Source organism: Emydura macquarii, unplaced genomic scaffold (genome assembly GCF_026122565.2).
Source record: "Emydura macquarii macquarii isolate MOO-44397 ecotype Brisbane River unplaced genomic scaffold, CSIRO-AGI_Emac_v2 contig_2422, whole genome shotgun sequence".
NCBI lineage: Eukaryota > Metazoa > Chordata > Testudines > Chelidae > Emydura > Emydura macquarii.
In genome coordinates, this window is record NW_027132559.1 from 2,396,988 (window position 1) to 2,418,629 (window position 21,642).

General features: G+C 41.3%; 1 protein-coding gene across 2 annotated transcripts in view; it reads left to right on the plus strand.

Moving 5' to 3' along the window:
• The first annotated feature begins 5,659 nt into the window (after positions 1–5,659).
• Positions 5,660–21,642, plus strand: part of CPNE4 (copine 4) — a 323,296-nt gene continuing 307,313 nt past the window's right edge. For both annotated transcript variants that reach the window (XM_067561613.1, XM_067561614.1), the window contains exon 1: positions 5,660–5,991. The gene's annotated coding sequence lies outside the window, so the exon portion shown is untranslated. The remainder of the gene's footprint in view (positions 5,992–21,642) is intronic.

Sequence of the window (21,642 nt, forward strand, 5' to 3'; positions counted from 1 at the left end):
CCATTTTTTTTCCCCAAAACAAAGTGTCATCGACATTTTCCTGTGCAAAATTTCTAATTTTGCCAAAATGGTATTTTCTGACAGAAAAATATTCCACTGGAAAATTTTCAACCAGCTCTTCTGGAGGTAAGGCACCTGTAATGTTTACCACAAGGCAGCTAGATGAGGTCAGCAATATATCCCCAGCCTTGTCTGCCTTTGCCTAGTTTACTTCATGGTGAAAATACAGAAAAATACAGAAAATACAGTGCACCTTATCTCTACTACTTATCTCTACTACGATTTTACAATTGAACAGCTAATGCACATTCGTTATCCCACAGTAAAAACATCCCTTATTTTGGCAGTGAAGACAAAGCCTAGGAAGTGTAGTCCCCTAATAGCACATGGTTGGATTGCAGAGAGGGACACTATTGGTTTCATTTTCCTGAAGTGGGAATCAACTTTCAAAAGTTTGGGGAACACCGATGGAAAGAATAAATAACAGGTAAGACTTGAATTCTGGGGCTATAATTCAAACAAAGGGGTCAGACGATGTTACATCCCACACTAGCAAAGCCTGATTGATTTGCATAATCACCATGACCCCAAGATGTCATCACAGCTCCTTAATTAAAAAATATGCTGTCTTTTTTATTTTCTATAATACATTCAATTGATCCAAGTGCTGCACAGGCAATGATGTTCTGGCAACAGCTCTTGGGAGCTGCTCATTAAAATTCTATTGCCAAATTGAAGAGAGGATTGGGATAATTTCCTGCACTGGGTGGAATTCAACTCCTCTCTGAACACTATTAAGTTTGTGTTTGCATTTCTAACATGCCTAACTGTGAAGTATCTAGGCACCATGTACAAAAATTGAGAGCAGCATCCTTTCTGTTTGAAAAAGCCCATGTCTCCATGCCCTCTGACAGGGATGACTTGTATCTGTGGGGCTCATAATAATGTATCTGAGGAGCAAATATTTTGTTTTTTGGAATAGACCACATTGCCCCATACAACAGGTTTTGGGGATTGTTTTTCAATTCACAGGTGGAAATTGGAAATGAGCTGCTCCCTCACATCATAGATCAGTGTTGAGTTCCATGGCTGCCAACAGAGAAGCTTATACTGCCCTGATGTAAATTGTAAATTTTGTGAATAAATAGGAATTGGGACCAAGATTTTCCAAAATAACTAGCGTGTTTGGGAGCCTCAATTTTCCAAAATAACTAGAGTGTTTGGGTGCTCAACGTGAGATACTATAAAGGAACCTGACTTTAAGAAGGTGAGCGCTCAGCAGTTTCTGGATATCTGACCTCTTTCAGGTTTTGGGTGCCTAGGTAAGACACCTTAGACTCCCAAAACTACGCATCACTTTTGAAAATTGGGGTCTTGGTCTCTAAGACTCTGTCCAGAACCTTTCACAAACCCTATGTGCACTTCCCAAAGTTTCAAATGGAAATGTACCATGAGATGACAGAAGTAACAGACACTGGTTGTGAAGACAACATCCACTCATTTGCTTCTCTTCAAAATGCTTTAAAGCAGTAAAAAGAAAAAATAATTTTTTCCCGACATGTTTTGGTGATCTATGTTATTTCACATTCTGCAGCTGGATGCGCTATTGGGATTAGGTCCTATTATGACTGCTGGTTCAGGGAAGCTGCATAATCTGATATTATGGTTTAATGGTACAAGACGTCTTACTACAAAGAAAGAATTCTAAAAATAGAATAGAACAGAGTTTTGTATAGAACTTTGGATAGAACTTTCATACCCAAAGTATCTCAAAGAAATGTACAAATTAATGAGATAAATAATGATGGGATAGTGACTGCGTAGGTGAATGTGTCAGTCATTACTCACTCAACAGTAGCACACACACAGCCTTGGACTCTGGACCCTGTTTAAGAGAGAACATTGATTGGGACAGTGCTACATTTTTCTATAAGTGCCATGAGGTCTTTACATTTTACCTATACAGAAATAGTCAGAAGTGGTCTCCGCTGTGTGTGTCATCATCAGCACACTCTAAGAGCACAGCACACTCCTGTGGTGTCAGCACTAGTTATGAGTTGAAGCCCTGGCATGCCGTTTGAACCTATGGCCTTGAAAGTACTGGCTTGTGTTTGGATATCTGTGCTCTGCTAGGTGAACTATGTCAGATCTGCTCATGCTTATTATTTTTAACTGTCTCAGTCTCTAGTGGTTGGCCTGAATACAGGGATATAACTCGACTGCCAGTGAAACTAATGGAGGAGTCTCGTTTTGCTCAAGCTGTAGAGGCCTGTGATTTTTGCCCATAAGTCCTCATCCTCATGTCTGATGTGTGGCTATCTGACGATTGGAATGCGTGCCCAGTATGTGGCTTGTGGCTCAGAGGTAGGAATGTTACATAGTGAATGATACTAATACTGATTATTTTAAATTGTTAACTTAATTTAAATAACTAATTTACTATTTGAAGTCATTAGCACAAATAGCTATTATCACCATAATTATATTAAACGAGAAACAATCTTCTCTTTCTCTCTTAAACGGACCTTTGTATACTGAAGATATATTGATGCCACCCACAGGAGGAAGCAGGTATTTTTGGTATCCATGTCTGTCTCCTTTTCAACAATTAATTGTCCCATTTGTAAACTCCAGCAACATTAGCTGGAGACTTAGCAGTTAATGCTAGCAAACAGACAAAATGGCAAGGACCATATTAGTAAGGTATAAATAACCACAGGGTGATATTCAAGGTGCTTACTATATACATATCTTTGGAAAAAAAAAAAAAAAAAAGCCTGCTTTGAACAGTGGATGTAAGATGAAAACAAAAGAAAACAGAAATCTAATTTGAAAATGTTCATCCTGAATCAATCAAATAAGTATCCCAAATTGAGCATACAGTCCATCAACTCTTTATGTTGTCCTGCATGTCATTAATCCCTACAGTTTCTCTGGAATAATATAAATTGCTTGAGTAAATTCACATTCTTTCTTTTTCATTCCTTGGCCATATGCCAGTGCTTTCCTCCTCTCTGATGTGAGAGGCTCCATCAGTACTGGCATAGGACAATGTGATGTTGCTGCCCCTTATGTTATAAAACTCAAGACTCATGTGATCAAATGAAACCAAGATGGGGATGTCTTGGCTTTCTTGAAAACTCAAGTAGTTACATGGCCATGCTGTTATGCATTAGGTGATCTAAATAAGGAAAACAACGCAGCTTTACACTGAGAGAAATAGTTACAGGGAAAAGGTAAGTGGAAAAGACAAGGGAAATCACTGATTATAACAACAGATTATGGTTTGATGAATTTTATGTAAATCTGACTCTGTGCTATACAAGTAAATTAAGTTTATTTTTGGGAGTGCCTAAACACAATGAGTGATCTTTGATTTTTATGCTGTGTTTCGCATAATGTGCTCAGTAAAATGCTGCTTCTAATTTGCACTGTATTTGCACTGAGAAAAATCAAGGCTTACAGTGTACGTTTTAACATGTCTTCTACAAACACTGACAGTGTTGTTAGTGCTTCTAATTAGAGAGCTGAGGCTTGTTGGCAGAGGAATTCAGCTCCATTACAAGTTGTTGTTGTTGTTTTTTTGTTTTGAACATGCAAGGCCTGTGATGATTTTTCTGGGTTTTGGCTACGGAATATTAGTACACTGTTTGCTTTCTGTACTTCACACCTCAGAGTGCTTAGGAGCAGTACAACTCTGCAAACAGCTCTGCAAACACCCAACATGAGTAGGTTCAGGGCACAGGAATGACTGTCTCTGTTTCACAGCCTCTTTCCTTGAAGAATTTGCATCACTGAAGAAATTTGTTTTCAAATCCTCTTGGTAGATATCTTGATATCTACTCTTCATAATGGGGAAAGAAATCACTGCAGTGTCTGTCTCTGTATTTACAGGACCTCCATCACTGTAGTATCTGAATGCCCAACAAGACGGTTATGAATTTATCTTCCCAATACTCCCATGATATAGGGAATATAACTTAGATTTTATAGATGGGGAACTAAGACCTCAGAGCCCAGATTTTTAAAGATATTTATGCCTTGCTCTGCTCGATGTTGCAACTCCTAACTGACTTGGGAGTCTTGTTTTCCAAAGTGACTTAGACACTTGGGTGCCAAAGTTTCAAAGGGATTTAAGCTCCTAAGTCAGCGAGGCCTAAATACCTTTACATACCTGGGCCAGAGAGACTAAGAGCCTGATTCTGCAAACACTTAAACACAGGCATAACTGACAGATATGGATCAAGTTGCATGTATGCTTAAGTGTTTGCAGGATCCAGAGCTAAGTCATTAGTCACCGAAGGTCACACAGTTTGTGGGAGAACCGGGAACTGAACCTCCATTGTCTAATGCCTACTCTCTTAGCTTGGCCACACGTCCATTCTTCCTCCCAGTAGAGGTCTTCCTCCGACCCAATTTTAGGGCCATATGTAGAGATTATGGCCCCAGTTCAGCAAACTAATTAAGCATGTGCCTAAATTTAAGCATATATATGTTCTTAAGTACCTTGTCAAACTGGGGCCTTTGCCCACCCTAGGCTTTCCTTCCTTTTTAGAGATGTGTGATTTTTTTTAAGAGATGAGCCCAAACTAAAACCCAGATCTGAACACTCCAGTGATTCAAAAAATGTTCAAAACACCAGTTCAGATTCAGCTGTAATTGTTGTTTATACAGTCTGGCATGTGTACATGAAGCTGCAGAGGGTAGATAGGGAAAACCCATGTATAATAAAAAGTTGTTATTGGTATCAATTACTTGGCCTGAATTCCCCCTTTCTCCCCTCCCCCAAGTTATTGTAGGTTGCAAGAACCCACCCTTACCTTACCTTACCTTACCTATACTGTTGCTAGTGCAGTGCCATCATTTTAAGTGAGTAGTACAAAGAGTCTTCTGTTCCTTCTGACTGTCTCATCTGTGTCAGGATTCCCAGTCTGTGCACCTGGAGACATTAACATACACAGACTCTGTCTTTAGGTCGATTGCTTTTGGTGAGCTACTGGGAGATTATATATAGTGAGGTTTGCATGTTCACTTTACCACGCAGGCTGGCTGAATCAGTCCTTTGGAAAGATCCAGGTGGAGAGGGTGGTTAATTTCTTCCTTAACTGAGCATCAGGGAAAAGGCACTGAAGCTGCGGATACCTTAAAACATCCAACACATCTGTCAGTTTTAACATCCTCTCTGTGTCTTTCTTTTAAGGGAGCAGGTTTGTATTTGGGAACTCTTTTTGAACTTGATCGCCAGCGGCAGACTAGTTTTGCACAGTCTATTGAGCCCCAGAAATAGAAGTTCCCTCTGTTTGTGCAAACAGTGCATCCTGATTGTATTGCTCAAGGAGGCAGGAGTTTGTTTGCATGTAACTGAAGCTGTTGCTGATACTGATATTTGATTGATCTTGGTTAGGAACTTGAATAATCACTCCCCCCCTCTTTCCAGGTATTTTACTGTACTTAGGCGGTGGCGATTTAGAGGATGCACTTGAAAGAGCTGTAACTGAGTGTATGATTATTGCCCAATGCGCCTGTGGGAGCCATGGGCTTTGTGGACTGAGAAGTGCTGGAGGGAAAGAGAAAGCTGAGGGAATTACCTCGCTGGGGGTGATGCTGTCCTAGCCGGCCCCACCAGAGGGCGCTGGAGCGGGCTTCTCAGCCCAGCATCTGCCTTCAGAGCAAGACGGCCGGGCTGCTCAGAAGGTGGCAATCTCTCCTGGTGTGAAGCTGCTGTTTCCCAGCCCCGCACCTCGCAGCTACCATCGGGGCGCTAGCCAGGGCCACCTTCCCCGATCCGGCTTCAGATGCCCTGAGGATGGAGCCGGCTTTTCCGGAGGGATCAAACTCCTGCCTTCCGAGCAGCTCCTCCCCGCTCGCCTCTCTCTAAACTAGCCGAGCCCAGCAGCAAGGACTTAAAGAACAAACCAGGGACGCCCTCACCCCGCTCTGCGCGGGAATCTGGGTGGGACGGACCCTCCCTTTGCTCCATCACTTGCCCAGGTAAGTGGCGCACCGGCTGTTGAGAGGGGCTCCACCTCCCTTCCCAAATATTTGGTTTTCCTTCAGGAAGAGGAAACAGAAATAAAACTTGCCACTTCTTCTCCCTTCCTCCCCACATAGGGAGAGAGGGGATGAGTGCTGCAAACCTGGTCTGGAGCTTGTGAATGGCCTAGATCGGCTTCCCAGGTGGGACCTCTTGTCGCTCATTTCCTCGCAGTGTTACTGTTGTGGCTCTCCTAGTCATAGGCTTGGGTTTCAGCATATTAAAAAAAAAATAATCCTGTTTGCTAGTCTGATATGAAGGTAATTGGAGCCATCCTGCTAAAGTGCACGACGCTAACTTGTGTCTCTGTTATTTTTACAGTTGAGTACAGATTAATATTTCAGTGAGTGTGCCGGTTTTATGATTAACTGGATCAATATTCTCTGTGTGCTTGTGTGTGTTTATCCCCAACTGCTCCTATACAGCCAGCTGGAGGGCAAGTGCCTAGATTAAAAGGGAAACGGGGTTCCACAGAGAACAACCCTGCAGCAGTTTCTTAAATAATATTGAAGATAGACTCCACAAATGCTGGAAGTATTGAGAGAGCAACAATAGTGTGTCTTGGGTTGCAAAATAAACCCACCTTACCCAGATAATATTATGGGGCAAAATACAGATCTGCTTAAATGAAGGGACTTCGGGATCTTAAGGCAAAGGGTTTATTGCTATGCCTGAAGAATGCCAATATTTGTTTGATCATCCTCACACTCCCTTTATTTAGGTAGGAACATTTCAAGAGGGAGGGCTGTGTATTTCTTTCGCTCTATTTGTGGGTCTTTGGTGCCTCTCTTACCTGCCTGAACTGGTGCTGAAGTTCCTGATGAGGTACAGCTAAAGTGTCTCAACATGCAGAACAAGCACCCATATTAGAAAAAAATATTATAGAACTACCAAAAATGGCTCTCACATAGATATATGTGTGATATGTGATATATATAGACATAGAGTTGCATATAATACATATAATATAATACATGGTGCATACCTTAATAGCAGCAGCACTCAGGACAAGACATAGCACAACATAGTAGGATGATCAACTCATCCTTGTATGAGGTTGGAAATAAGAATTTGCATTAAGAATTATGAAAACTGCCAGATGAGTTTTTCTTGCCCGGTTGTTACAAGCAAATCCAAACCATTGTCTGTTAACTTTAAAATATTAATTTGTGTGTTTTGAATAACACAATCTTTAGTGTCAGCTAAGAAGAATTCTTTATTTCCTTAGTTCAAATTTTTCCTTCACTTACAACAGGACAATTCAATTAATCTCACCAATGTAACTGAGGGGGAGAATTTGGTCCTTTAACTTTTTTGTCCATGAGACTTATTTCTAAATTTTGTAGTTTTAGCTCATATAACTTCCTTTTGGATTAGTTTCTGTAATTGGAAGCTGCACGCTGAGTTGCAGTGGTGTGAGTGCTGTTTTCAAAGTCAGCTTCAAGAAAAAGATTTGAAGGAGTTTTCTATTTAATCTTCTGAAAGTGCCTGGTAGACATAATAGTGTGAGATCAGTTCAGTATATTTGAAAGACCATAAATCTTCCACTGTCAATTCCACATTTGCTTTAGATTTTATGTAAAACTTGCAATTAGAGAACATGCATATTATTCATTAAATCTTTCCATGCAAGATTTGTTTATCTGGTATTCCATATAAGAAAGAGCGCTAATGTGATTAATGTTTGTGTATGGGCGATTAAACATAAAGCAACGTTCTCATTAAAATGTGAGTTATGGTTTTGCTTAGTTCATATAATCTAAAGTTTTCAGAGCTCAAAATAAATCTTTTCATTAAGAGAAAAATGGGACTTGATCTTGAAACCCTTAATCAGCCCTACTGATCTCAATAGAGAGTTTTGGCTGAGTAGGGTCTACCAGATAGTGCCCCTTTATTACACAATTGGCTTTATGTGTGCAATTGATTTAGATAACTTTGCATTTGATCCTCTTTTCATGTTTCCAGCTGAGTTTCTGCATTAAAGTAGAATTAGTTTAGGTGCTCGCTTCTAAAAGAATCAGACTTATAAATCAGAGCCATAAATGTAGTAGAGACTGACTGAGAGAACACAAAAGTTTGTTAGTTAAGCAGAGGAAGAGGTGATGTTGGCAGGTGTATTGATTGAGAGACATATGCTCAGATACTACAGTGGCATGTAGAGGTATAAAAGGCTAAGAAAAAGGCACTGATTCATACATTGAAATGCATATTATTATGGTCATTATTTGTATTTTAGTTGTGCCTAGGAGTGCTAGACATGGTTCAGGACCTCACTATGCTAGGTGCTGTACAAAAAGATGATCCCTGTCCCCAAAGAGATTTGTGGATGTTTAGGCAGAAAATTTACAAAGAACAGGTGTTACTTACATAGTTATATTATCACCACAATGTTTCTTCATAGTGTAGAAAAGCCTTCAGACCACCTTGTGAGCACATATCTAAAAAATGATCCACCAGTTTACTACTTCATCTTTTCTGGTGTTAGTGCTAGAATACCTGACAGTAAACGTACGCAGATGGAGTCCAATAATCTTCACAGCACAACAGAGCCACTTGCTAAGCTTCAAAGACTGTGGCTGTAAAAATAGTTTAGTTTTTGTTTTTAAAATTCTGAAAAAAGTAAAATAAATTAAATATTGCCCATGTCTAGTATAGTAGCAGCACAGAAGCAGCCTTGCTTGAAGAGAGACTTTCAGTATAAGCCCCTTTACCATGGAACTCGCTTATTTTGGGGGCAGGAAAACCCCTTTTGGACTGATATTTCTTAATTTTGTTGTTGGCTCATGGGAATTTGGGGGGGAAAGTCTTGGTAAACTCAGTTTAGCTGTTCTTCAAGTGTGAAAAGGCCCTTATACCACCCACTAGGAAACTCAGACCCAGTTTATTATACAGCTTCAAACTTAGCAAACTGTGAAGGCAGGTGTCTTTGTAAGATGGGAAGCAATTTCCATTAGAAATAATGGAGCAGATACAGCATCTGAGCGAGTACATGTTGGTGTAGCTCCTTTAACTCCAATGGAGCAATGCTGATTTATACTAGCTAAGAATCTGGTCCAATAAAGGTACATGAATTTGAAAATCACATCATACACATTAGGTTTGAGGTCTTCAAAGCAATGAGGGGATTTGGATGCTTGAGACCCTTTACTATTATCCTGAATAGGAATGGCTCTAAACATAGGCTAAGCGCTTTCCTGAATTGGGGCCATAGAAGGCAGTGCGTTTATTACTAAATTGAAACTCAAATATCTAGGAAAAGAGATTAGTAAAATTCAAAAAGGGATCATTAATATGAACATAAATAGCATCTGCCATTCAATTAGCTAGGATAAAATTACAAAGGCTATCAATCTGCATGCATGAGGACAGAAATTGGCCTGAAGTAGGGGTCAAATTTACTACATTGTATAAACTTGCAATTAGGTGAATTATGGAGGAATAATGCTGTTAATGAGAATCAGGCATCCAAATGCCTTAGGCCAAAAATCATAGCCTATGCATGTTTTAACTAACTTTTTAACAGTTTTCCAAGGTGTGGCGCTCTGGATATATACAGGCAAATATAATTCTCACTGATTGCATCACACATCTGTAACTACCTCAGGGGTACCCCACAATAAAATAAACATGATCCTATGTATTTCCAGGTATGATACATAATAGTTGGCACACGATGTTCTCTAGGCGTTTCCATTATATACCGTATGTCTTGTATTTGACTGCTCTCTCTCAGACACACATGTACATTTGTGTCTATATTTGAGTGTTTCATAGTATATTCAAATAAAAATATATGCAATTATTTGAATGTGCTGTCACAATTTTCCTTTGTCAAGTTCTTTTCACTCGTCAAGCAACAAGCAAATGCAGAAGAAAAAGTCCACTATCTTAATGCAATGTTAGGGTTGAGAATTTGAACGCATAAAAGTCAGAGTATTCCAAGTTATGGTTCTCAAAGCAACCATTACTCAGCAACACTTCACAGCATATAATGTGATGCATTGCACCAGCTAGGCAGCTCCAAGCAAATATAAAGTTTAAAAACACAAAGAAGGGGGATACATATATACAAAGCGCTAAGTTATGGTTGCTGTGGGAATCATAACTGTGATTTTCTTCATTTGTGTCTTGACACTCTCAACCATATTACATTACTGTATTTTTGCACTGAAAAAATGTAATGCACAGCTTTAAAGTGTGAATTAAATAATTTGAATTCTTTACAGGCTTGTCTTCACTCTGAAACTTATCCATTGCTGACAATGGGTGCAGCTCTGAGAAGGTTTTAACTACTGCTACTCAAATGCTGCATGCAGTGCATCCTTGTCTACACTTACCGCTAAAATGTTCAGTATCAATTCAGCTGCATTCATTCCAGATACCAATTGTCAGCAAAGGGTTATTTTTGCAGTATAGATTAGGCTTTAGTGACCTGAGACATTAACAGCTAGCTCTCCCTCTATTCTGTCACACAAGAGTCACATGTTTATCACAAACTGGTGAAAATAAATAGTGTCCTTCTATTCTGCAGCGCCACTTGAGGGGGCCAATCCTACAAAAACTACTGAGCATAGTGCTTTCCTTTTTTAGCTCTGATTCAGGAAGGTACCCCTATTCAGGACAACAGTTAAGCAGGTGCTCAGGTATGACTCAGTGAGAGGTAAGTGCTTTTGAAAATCTACAATGGCTCTAGTGAGTGTTAAGCACATGCTTAAAAGTAAACACATGCTCAAGTGCTGTCCTGATGAATGATGAGTTTAAGTTTAAATGCTTTGCTGAATCAGAGTCATAAGTGCCCTTACTCTGTGTGTGTGTGTGTGTGTGTGTGTGTGTGTGTGTGTGTGTGTGAGAGAGAGAGAGAGAATAAAACATCCAGCATTAAAGTCAACTGTACCATAAGGCTGTAAAATATTTTCTTTCTGGTGGCAACCTAAACCACAAAAAGGAAGTATGAGTAGTTAATGCATATTACAAGAACACAGAAACACAGTTTGGTAAGTGACTTAATTCAAAAAGTACAGCATAAAATCTACCCACAATTTCTCACTTTCTCCACATGAGGTGATATATTGAGTGAAATCCTAGCCCAAAACGCCCATTGACTTCAATGGGGAAAAGATTTCACTTCTGTGTGATCTTTTTAATATAAAGAGTAAGTGAACCTGATTTAGGAGGCTGTAGTTTATTGCTTGCCAGAAGGAATTGTTGCAGTTTAGCTGGTATTTATACTTTTTGTTACAATGCACAGTGTTGGTTGGGTTATAGAGATGGTCTTAAAATAAATAAGATGAATCAGGTATAAAATCGTATTGTAGCATCATTGTGTTACCTGTCAGCCTGTTCTCTTCATTCATCCTATTAAAATATATATAAGGGAGAACAACAGTGACTCTGCATATGCAGTCAGCTTTGAAAGGCGAGCAAGATCTTCCTTTGAAATGTTGTTTAAATAAAGTGGGGTGTGCAAAAAGTGCCCCCCCCCCCATAAACGGTCTCTCTTTGCAGTCTCACCAATGAAGGCTCAAGCCGGTTGAAATTAGAAGTAAAGGACGGTGTAATTGTCAGGCTGGAATTTAGATCCAGTTCACCTAAAACTCCCCCTTGTTAAGAGTGCGGCCAGGAGCAACGTGCGATGGAAGGAGATAGCAGGGGCAATGACAGAGTAGGGGCGCTGTGGGGTTGCAGTGACCGGGGTAAGGCAGGGAGCAGAATCCCGGCAGTGAGCAGGCAGGCAGGCACGCACGCAGGCAGGCAGGCGGGAGGGTGGGTGGACAGGCTGCTCGCTAGAGGGCGCCGGAGCATCAGCTGAACTGGAGCCGCCGCGTGGATCAGCAGGGGCGGCGGCTGGGATTCCCTTTGCTGGGCGTTCGGGCATTCGCTGGCCCCGGTGTCGGTGGCAGCCGCGAGGCGAGCTGCAGCCGGTCCCCAGGGAGTCGTAACCCCCCCCCCAAGCACAACCCTGGATCCAAACACCCGGGCTCTGGGGGTACAACCCCCCCCCCGCTCTGCATCTGAGCTTTAGAGACCCCCCCCCCCCTGAATCCCAGCAGCCGCCCGGCCCGGCCCGGCCCGGCCCCACGGCCGCAGGGTGTGAAATCCGGGCCTGGGGCTGGCGCGGGCGGCAGGCACCCACCGCACCCGTGGGGTGGGGCTCGCAGAGCGCCGCGTGTGGCATCCGTGGCCGGGATGCCCGGCTCCGGGGCGCCTGCTAGGGGTGAACGGCGGCTCCCCCCAGAGGGATCCAGGGTCGCGCAGCCCCGGGCGGCAGACCGGGCTCCCGGCTGAGGCTGTATGTCCCGCGGAGGCGCGAGGCTGTGCGCTCGGGGGGGGGGAAGATCCTGTTCGTTCACCCGGGGCTCTGCAGCCCGGCCCGCTCCGCAGTTCAGCTGGGCAGCGGAGCCCGTGGTTCTGCTCAGGGCCCACTACAGACTTGTAACACGGGCCCCCTCCCACACACACACCCATGGGGTTTGCAGCCTGGGCCGGGCCCTGGTAAAGTGTATCCTTCCCCCCCATGTGGGGGCCCTGGTTCTGCTTGTGCTACCTGGCCAGACAGATGAGACCAATGCTGGGAAATGAGACTATCTGCCACTTTCCCTGTTAACTCTCCTCTTCTTTTTTCCTCCCCGATTTTCTGTCCTGTCCCTTTACCTCTTGCTCAGTCATCCTCTCTGTGTCCAGCACCGGTCCTCCAAGGTAGGACACGTGATGTCTGCCAGGCTCCTCGGCTGAGACTGTTGGATGGCATGGTAGATCACCAAGACATGGAAATCACAATGGTGCCCGGGCTGGTGGGTTAGAAATGTGTGCTCTGCTGTGCCCTTTAAGAGGCTGCAGAGGGCTAAGGCAGCCAGGGATGTCAGGGGCACCAAAGTAGAGGAACAGCTTGAAGACCAGGGGTCCAGATGAGGGGTAAAATAAAGTGTCCTTTACTTGAATACTGAGCAGATAGAGACCTGGTGTGGCCCAGATAAGAAAGTTTCCTCAATTTTAGTGCTCAGAATTTTATCTGTGTATTGCAGACCCAGCTCTGCTATGCCACCTCTGGAACCCGTTGCTCACTTCTCCACCTTATTGTCTACTGCAATTTCCTTTGTGTGAATCATCTCTTAATATTTACTCAGATGGACAGTATTCAGTTAGCAAAAGCAAGGCAAAATGCCCTGCACCTCTAGATAATGCAAGCAAACGTCTCTCTCCCATTGTGACTCTGGGCGTATGGCCTTTGTGATGCTTGAACTGTATTCGATTATTGTATATTTGTTTATCATATTTTGATTTGCTTTTGTGAGCGTCTCTCTCATTTTCTGCAAGTTACCAGAATTGTAGATGGAGGATCATTTTCTTCTATACTGATTTTGGCTTTTGCTCAATTCACTTGTGAGGAAGTATGAGAGTTAATATGTCAGTCACAGTCTAAAGGGACTCTGTTGATAGGCAGCTAGGACATATTGATAGACCAGAACTGAAACATATTGACAGACCAGAACTGAAAAAAGAATATTTTGCATCTATGCACTTACACAGTGGCTGTAAGTGGTTGGGGGTTGCCTTAGCTGGGATATTAACTGCAGTCAATTTCCTTGGAAACTAAGAGACAAGACAAATTTTAAAGATGCAAAACATTTTACAGCTTTATTCTGATATAAATAATTATGCAAACCTGTAACTAACAAGCATTTCAATAACCTAGGCAGCTGTTTCTTGTTTGGTCTTCTGTTAATTACTATGAAAAACTGCTCTTTATGGCTGTTGTGTTTGCTAGTTGATGGGGGCACGCATCATTTGCTGACTCCTGGTACAGATTTTTGCCTCGGTGCATCATGTGTTATAATAAACATTTAGCAGATGCTTTGATGGGATTGTTAGTTTACAGTGGAAGCTTTATGGGATCCTTAAGTTTCAGTGAAGAAGACCAAAGTAATACAGAATTCTTTCCAAACATAGTGGCCAACAGGGCTTGGCTTTACATGATGATCAAAGAAATGAAAAATACTTTGTTTAATATGGTCTAGAAAATAGTACAGATAAAGTATGGTTAGGAGAAAGAGGGAAACAGGACTAGTGTAACTAGGATACAATTCACAGCGGGGGAGTGTTATGAAGAATAAGTCAATCAGCTAGGTAGCTCTCAAGAGTACATTCTTTTGTGTCTGTGCAAAGTCTGTCATGTTTTTAAGCTTGTGGATGACATTCTGGGTTCAGTTTCACTTCTGTGGAAGCAGCTGTAGTCAGTTCACTCCACTATACTACACCTAATTTTTATGCTGTTTTTCATGTGTATAAAATACATGTATAGTGTGTGGAAACAATGGTACAAATGGGGATTGGCGCCACAGAGGACTGTTTGAATGAGCAGGTAATTGCTTGTAGAAGGTACAGTAGCTTCCCTTTTCTCTTCCCTAGCTTTCCTATCTCTTAAGAGGTTTAAAAGAAAATAATTTCCCATTGTAAACTTTGCTTTAGTGTTGTAAAGGCTCACACATGCACAGTTTTCCTGTTTTAACCCTCCCCCCAATCCTTGTTGTCTTCAAGACGAAAGAATAGAAACCCACAACTGTATTAACAGCTTCTTTTCTGAACTGTGGCAGCTAGTGTGATGGAAACAGCTTTAGCCAAAGCCATCTTCTGTGGCAAAAATGAGGCATGTTGCATCCCTCAGTTAAAAATAAGGTACAAAGCTATTTTTTTTTATTTGTGACTTACGTCTTTGTTATAGCTGCAATTTAAAATGTCCAGGGTAGCTTATAATTAGAAATGAGAGGCTAAAATCTCATTCCTTTAGATTTCTAATGAATGGTTAGTTTAAAGCAGAGTGTCCACATAAAGACAGCCAAGAGACATTTAAAAGGCAGTTTTTATTGTGATTACACATTAAATATTGAACATTATGGGCCATTTCTGAAAGAATGAATGCTGTACTGTCCATCAAGTTAAACCAAGTGCCCCTAAAGGGAAACCATTTTGAGTGGGATTTATGAATGCCCTGTGTTAGTTGACCACATTCAACCAGGCCTGTAAAAGAGATGACACCTGGCTAGATGGGCCTGAGTTAGCTAAAACAATTGCTTCATCTTTGATGCAAAATACTTATAAGTGTCAAATCTCAAAGTTAAAAATAAAGTTGAAATGTGAGTTGAAATCCAAATGCTGGGTAACATTGACTGACTGCAGTGGTAGTTTTGCGTAAGAAAGGGCTGCACCCCATGTGATCAGTCATTGAACATCCCCCTGTGGATGCTCCCTCACCCCACTCCTGTATCTGATTCATGCATGAGATTAAATCATTTAACTGGCTATGGCTTATCATTATCAAAGTCTTTGTTGCTTTCTCTGTATTATGATTCTTGGGTTCTGTATTTATAAAGCAGAATTGTTAATGTTGCTTATTGCTGAGAACTAACACATCCAGTACTTCCTGGTTTGGGAGAAAAATAATTCAACACTCAGAAGTGTAAAGACACAATTGAATGCCATTTATTTGTTTTACCTGCACTACTTCGTTACCAAGAGAGGCTAATGAGCTTCTTATGGCTTAAACCTTAGGATCTTGTCTAAACTAGACTTTTACCCATAAGTGTAGATCTGCTAGTGCATATCCCTAGCATAAGGGTAAGCTAGAAACTGCCCTGCAGCAGTGTTAATTATGTCTGTCCTAGAGGTTTTTGCTGGTTCAGTTAAACTGGTGGCTACAAGCCCACTGCAGAAAATGCTGCAGTGGCATAAACAAAAGCCATCAAGGGATGTGCTCAAGATATTGGCAGGGAATAATGGACAGAGATCAGTGGAGGTTGTGGTGTGGGGAAAGATACCAGTTATTTTGTTCTAGTACTTTCAATAGATTTGCTACATAATATACAAGTGGAGGTGGGGTTGGGAGAACAAGGAGAAGTTCATATCATAAGTACACAGGGGTCTTGCAGTACGGGATAGACAATGAATATTTTCAAAGCTGGTGGAACTTCGTAGGAAATATCCGAACACCAAGCATGGGGAAAGAGAAAATAAATCTGAAGTGAGGATGTTTTTTGATGAAAGGTCAGTGGGTGAAATTCTGTCACCATTGAAGTCAATGGCAAAACACCCATTGACTTTACTGGGTCTAGAATTCTCCCAGAATGAATATCAGAAAAAAAGAGAAGTCAACCCATGTGTGTTTACAAACTTTCAAAAAGAATTAACTCATAATTGTGTTAGGCCCTCTGTATGCTGACAGACTTGCCCTCCGCAGGGTGTCACATGCGGTGCTAGAGACCAGATATGCTAATATTCTTCTGGGACAAGATCAGAAGAGATAATAGATAACTTTAGGAAAAATCAATTTAGTCTTTACTATTGAAGCTGAGATTTATGCTTGTGTGCAGCCGTTTAGCAATGCTAATTTGTAGCATGATTACTCTTGTACTTGTCAGTATACTTCTGTTGTTGTAGTTTATCTAATGGAAAGTAGTTTTTGACTATCAAAAGCGAGCACACTGTAGCTTATTTGTATGCACGAGAATGCCATCTGACATCCTCAGAGAGAAAGCTACCCCCTGTCGTCCTGCTGGAGATAGGTAAAATGTGATGTGAGTGGCATCCTCATTATTTCTCATGAATAAGGAGAGTCTGTGAGCTCTGCTCTTAAGAGGTGTCAGTGAAAAAGGAGAGGGCACACAGTGGCTGAAACAACCATCAAATAACAGGAATTCTCAAGGTGGATGAAACTTCTGTCGTCTTCTAATTATTTCTAGAATAAAATGTAAGTAATCTGATCAGAGACTGTACTGTCTGGAGGCCTTGAGTTGCTTTAAATAAATAGTTCATTTAAGTGTGGTGTGTCTAGTCCTGTCTTTTTATAGGACTATTATTTCTCATTTCATTCTTGGGAACTATCAATTTATTGGAGCATCTGACTGAATAATTTCCAAAATCCTTTAGTTTTGTCATAATGTGATACAAGAGGCTTTACTTTCCCATCTGTGATCTTTAGTTCATACTGTAGAAAAACAACATTGTTTGTTTGTTTTCTTATGTTAAGTCACAATTTCTTATGGCATGTTACCTTGAAAACATTTGTCTGATCTCGGTCAGATTTGCTGCTTAATTTTTCAGACATTATTTTTGTACAAATATTTACTCCTCTCTAGAGTGTCAGAGACCTGTTAGTGAAACTATAGGAGTGCCTTTGAAGAAATATACTTCAAATATTATAAAAAAAACAAAACAGTTAAATGACTTCAGATACATTTTAAAACTACAGATTAACAGTGAATGCAAGGAATGTAGATCTAAAAACATGTAAAGGTAGCTGTTGAGTTTACAGTGGAAAACTCTTTGGCTTGAGTGGTCCAGTATTACTATTGTTTGACTGTGATGCTTTTGGTGTTCTGGGTTATTAAACCAAATCTTTGTTTATACGTGTTGATGCTTGCAGTGTTATCAATGTATCTGCTCCTTTTCCAGTTCCTCGTATTTATAGTCTTTAACTTTCTAGAGACCTAATACGGTCCCTCTTGCCAGCCTTGCTCTCTTACTCCCGATTATCCCAATGGGAGTACTTGTGGAGTAAGGCACTACTCAACCTGAGTCAGATTAGAACAGTGGGCCCGTAGTGAATTTCTGTTAAAAAAAACCCAGTGATGCTATAGTCATATGCGCACGGTAGCGAACAGCTTTATGTTGCTCAAAATACTTGTTCATATTTAGAGAACAGCAGATTTCTACAAGGCTTGGGTTTTTATTGCCTTCTTAGGTGTAACACATCGCTGTGTATGAACAGTTATTAAACAAATAGAGTGTATAGTAAGTATCTGTTGGAATTAAATTACATTGCATTTTTATGTACTTTGGTAATGCTTTATTGTGGAGGTAGTTGTACTTAATAACCCATTTAGCAATCAAATAATTCTTTAATGCCGTTGTATACACTCCTGACTGCCATCTATGACTCTGTCAGGCATAGGGATTAATTCTGTGATAGACATAGTTTTATTTCTGTGGCTTAGTTGGGGCTTTGAGTGAAACTGCTAGGAGAGAATTTTCAGGACTTGATCAACTGGAAATGGTTCACTGATCCTGCAGTTAAAGCAAGAAGGAAAGAAGATGGGGGCAGTGAATGGTCCATATTAATTCCACCACAAAACATATGAGCTACACTTTTAAAACACAGCGTGCGACAGTGTGTGTTGAGAGCATAACCAGAGGATCTGTTAGGTCTGCCACAGGGACAGAGGCTTTAGAAAGATATGAGAAGGCTAAGGAAAGAGTTGCCCTAAAATTGTTCTAACAGCTGTTGCTGGGAAAGCTCAGTTTGAAATAATCCTTTATTGATCATGGTTTTCTTGACTCAGTCAGGGTATAAGTTAGGCCAGAAATTAAATTGGTGTTAACTGATTCTTGTGTGACCAATCTCTTTCCTGGTAATGAAGAATTGTAATAGTTTTTAAAGCAGTTATAATTACTGTTAAATAGGCAAATATTTCTCTCCTAATAATGATAACCAGATCAGATTTCTATGAGAACAGATAAGGTGGAAGTTAGATTACATGCTTTTATGTGGAGGCAAATTTAGTGTACATTGAAAGGCTTTTTGCTAAGGGTCAATTCGCACCCTTCTTAAGACCTTATGCTGCCATGTATGGATTAAAATATAGGACTGAATCTCTGTGAAAAGGTGATGTAGTAGGTTTGGCATGCAGAGCAGTTAGAGTTATGCTCACTTTGTTTATCACAAAAAAAATCCTTTGCTGAGAGCCACAAGCTGTAGGTATCTTGGTGTGCGGCTACATAGCTGTCTACACATGGTGAATGCCCCCTAACGGAAAGGGGTGAAACGGCATATGCAAGTATACAGCATATGTAGCTGAGCCCCTTGCAGTAAGAAAGGAGTACACAGCCACTGGTAGGGGTTGGTCTCTGTGCTCCTCAGGGCACTTACAGATGGAGGTATATTGATGCTAAGCATCAGTTTGGGCTGTCTAAGGCAGCTCTAGCAGTGCGGTCTGTTGTGTATTAAGATAGGATGTGTTGCAAGAGTGTCCTCCTGAGCACGTTACCTGAGGCTCACTGTTCACATGATCTACTCCACACGTTATTACTTGTTACTAAACGGTGTGTAGATAATTTCCCTCCTGCTAGTTATACTTTGCAGGAAAGTCTTAGACCCCAATCCAGCAAAACACTTAGTCATGTGCATGACTTCAAGCACCTGAACAGTCCCATTGACTTCAAAGTGCTTTACGTCCATTACTTAATTCATTAACTCCCTTCCCTTTCTTAATGGCTACACGGCTGGGAGGCTCAGAACATTTTTCTGTTCTGATATGGGTTTATGGTATTAAGAAGGTTGAAAGCCACTGGTCTAAAGGCAAGATTAAGATGAGGGGTAAAATCCTGGCCCCATTTAAGTCAATGGCAAAACTTCAATTGACTTTATGGGGGCCCAGATATCGTTCTAGGAGTCTACAACTCCGTAAACCTTAACCTGACTTTGACATTGATTTTTCTGCATGCCTTGGGCAAATCTCTTTGCTGCCATCTTCTTAGTTGTAAAAGGCTCTTGATAATCCATCTCACTTCAAAGTGTGAAGATTGAGTTAGTTAATGTATGCAGAGCACTTTGCCAGTGGTAATGCTATTTTATATTCTGTATGTAACTCCCTTGCTGACATCAGTGGGAGTTTCATATGTGGCCTGAGATTAGTATGTACATTGGTTACTGCTGTTTCCAGTATAGCACCAGATATCCAGCTGGTATAAACTGACAGCTCCATTGAAGTCACTGGAGTTAAACCAGTTTGCACCTGTTGAACTATACAGTGCCTAGTCTCTATTGGTTTCAAATTGTTTCTCTGAAAGAGGGATTCTTTCTCAGGTGTCTGGCTGGTTGGTCTCACCCACATGCTCAGGGTCTAACTGATCACCATATTAGGTTCAGGAAGGAATTTTCTCCCAGGCCAGATTTGGCAGACACCTTGGAGTATTTTTGGCTTCCTCTGCATCATGGGGCACTGGTCGCTTGTAGGTTCAAACTAGAGTAAATGGTGGCTTTTCTATACCTTCAAGTCTTTAAATCGAGAATTGAGGACTTCAGTAACTCAGCCAGAGGTTATGGGCCTATTGCAGGAGTGGGTGGGTGAGGTTCTGTGGGCTGCAATGTGCAGGAGGTCAGACTAGGTGATCATGATGGTCCCGTCCAGCCTTAAAGTCTGTGAGTCTATGGCATCACATTTAGGGTCTGATCCTGTATTCCTTGTGCATTGAAAACTCTTACTGAAGTCTAGGGACATTTTGGGTGCTGAAGGAGTGCAAGATCTGGCGTATACCATAATAATTCTGCCATGACTGGTGCATTGCACACAAACCATGAAAAAGGATTGGAAGGGAAGAAGATGAATAGAAAGCTATTCTATATGACCTAGTTTAGGAGTATGGTCTGAGTTGTACTGTCATGTTTATTTCTTATTAGGTGTGAAAATAAAAATTGTGAACAGAGCATTATGAAATTAAGTTTACAAACATTTCAAAACTCAAAGTTCTTTGTGTCCTTTTAAGTGGATTTATTTTGTTTATAAAGATCAGTAACTGCTTTTTTATTCCTAGTGCTTTTTATGAAGAGATAAAAGGATCTGATTTCTAGCATTCATGAAATGACTAGTTCTTAGAGTTCTAAAAAATCCTGCTGCTAATAATTTTTAAAAATGGAATAGTTTTTCATTTTTTCCTTACCTGTTACCAACAATATTCTAGATTATAAGACTGAAAGAATTTTTAAGTCTCTCTTTTATTGTTTTTAATGTTTTCTTACATTTCATTGATCTGGTCTGATTCAAGTTCACTCTGGCTTGCATGCATTAGGAAACTGCTGTTGTGCTTGGGTTGGAAATGGAACTGAGCCATGCCCACTCTGTCTCCCTCTCATGTGGCAGGGGTGACTTGTAGAGGGGGTTGAGCCCGCTCCAGCTGTGGCTAACAGAGCTGAGGCCTACACTATAAACGTACATTGGTATAACCATTTCGCTCAGGGGTGTGGAGAATCCACATAGCTGAGTGACGCAGTTATACTGAACTAACCTCAGTTGTTGACAGCTCTATGCTGACGGGAGGGCTTCTCCCACCGATACAGCTGCCGCCTCTTGCAGAGGTGGATTAGCTATGCCTATGGGAGGGCTTCTCCCGTCGGTGTAGTAGCGTCTTCACTGAAGCGCTACAGCGGTGCAGCTTTGTAAGTGTAGCCTGACCCTGATTCTTTTAGCTCAGGCAATAGAGGCTCCAAGGGTGAATCCCTGGTGCCTACTCAGAGATGTGGCATTGCACAAACATTGCAGGGCAGGACTCGAAATATTTACAAGACAGATGCTAGCCAGAGGGCTACACCTTTAGCTGGAGGCTGATTGAAAATATTAGAGAAAGGTGGGGGCTCAGTAGGATCCAGGGGAAAATATCCTCTTCATCTGAGCTCAGGGGCAGTATCTTGTGAGAATCCGAGTGACGCCTGCTTTCAGCAGCTAGGAGGGCTGCTGTACTTGTGTCCTGATTGAGTTCCACTTTTTGTGGTGTCTTGATTAAAGTAGGTTATCTTCCCCGTTCCTTGCCTCATGCCTGTGGGGAGGAGGCAGTTCTCTGTC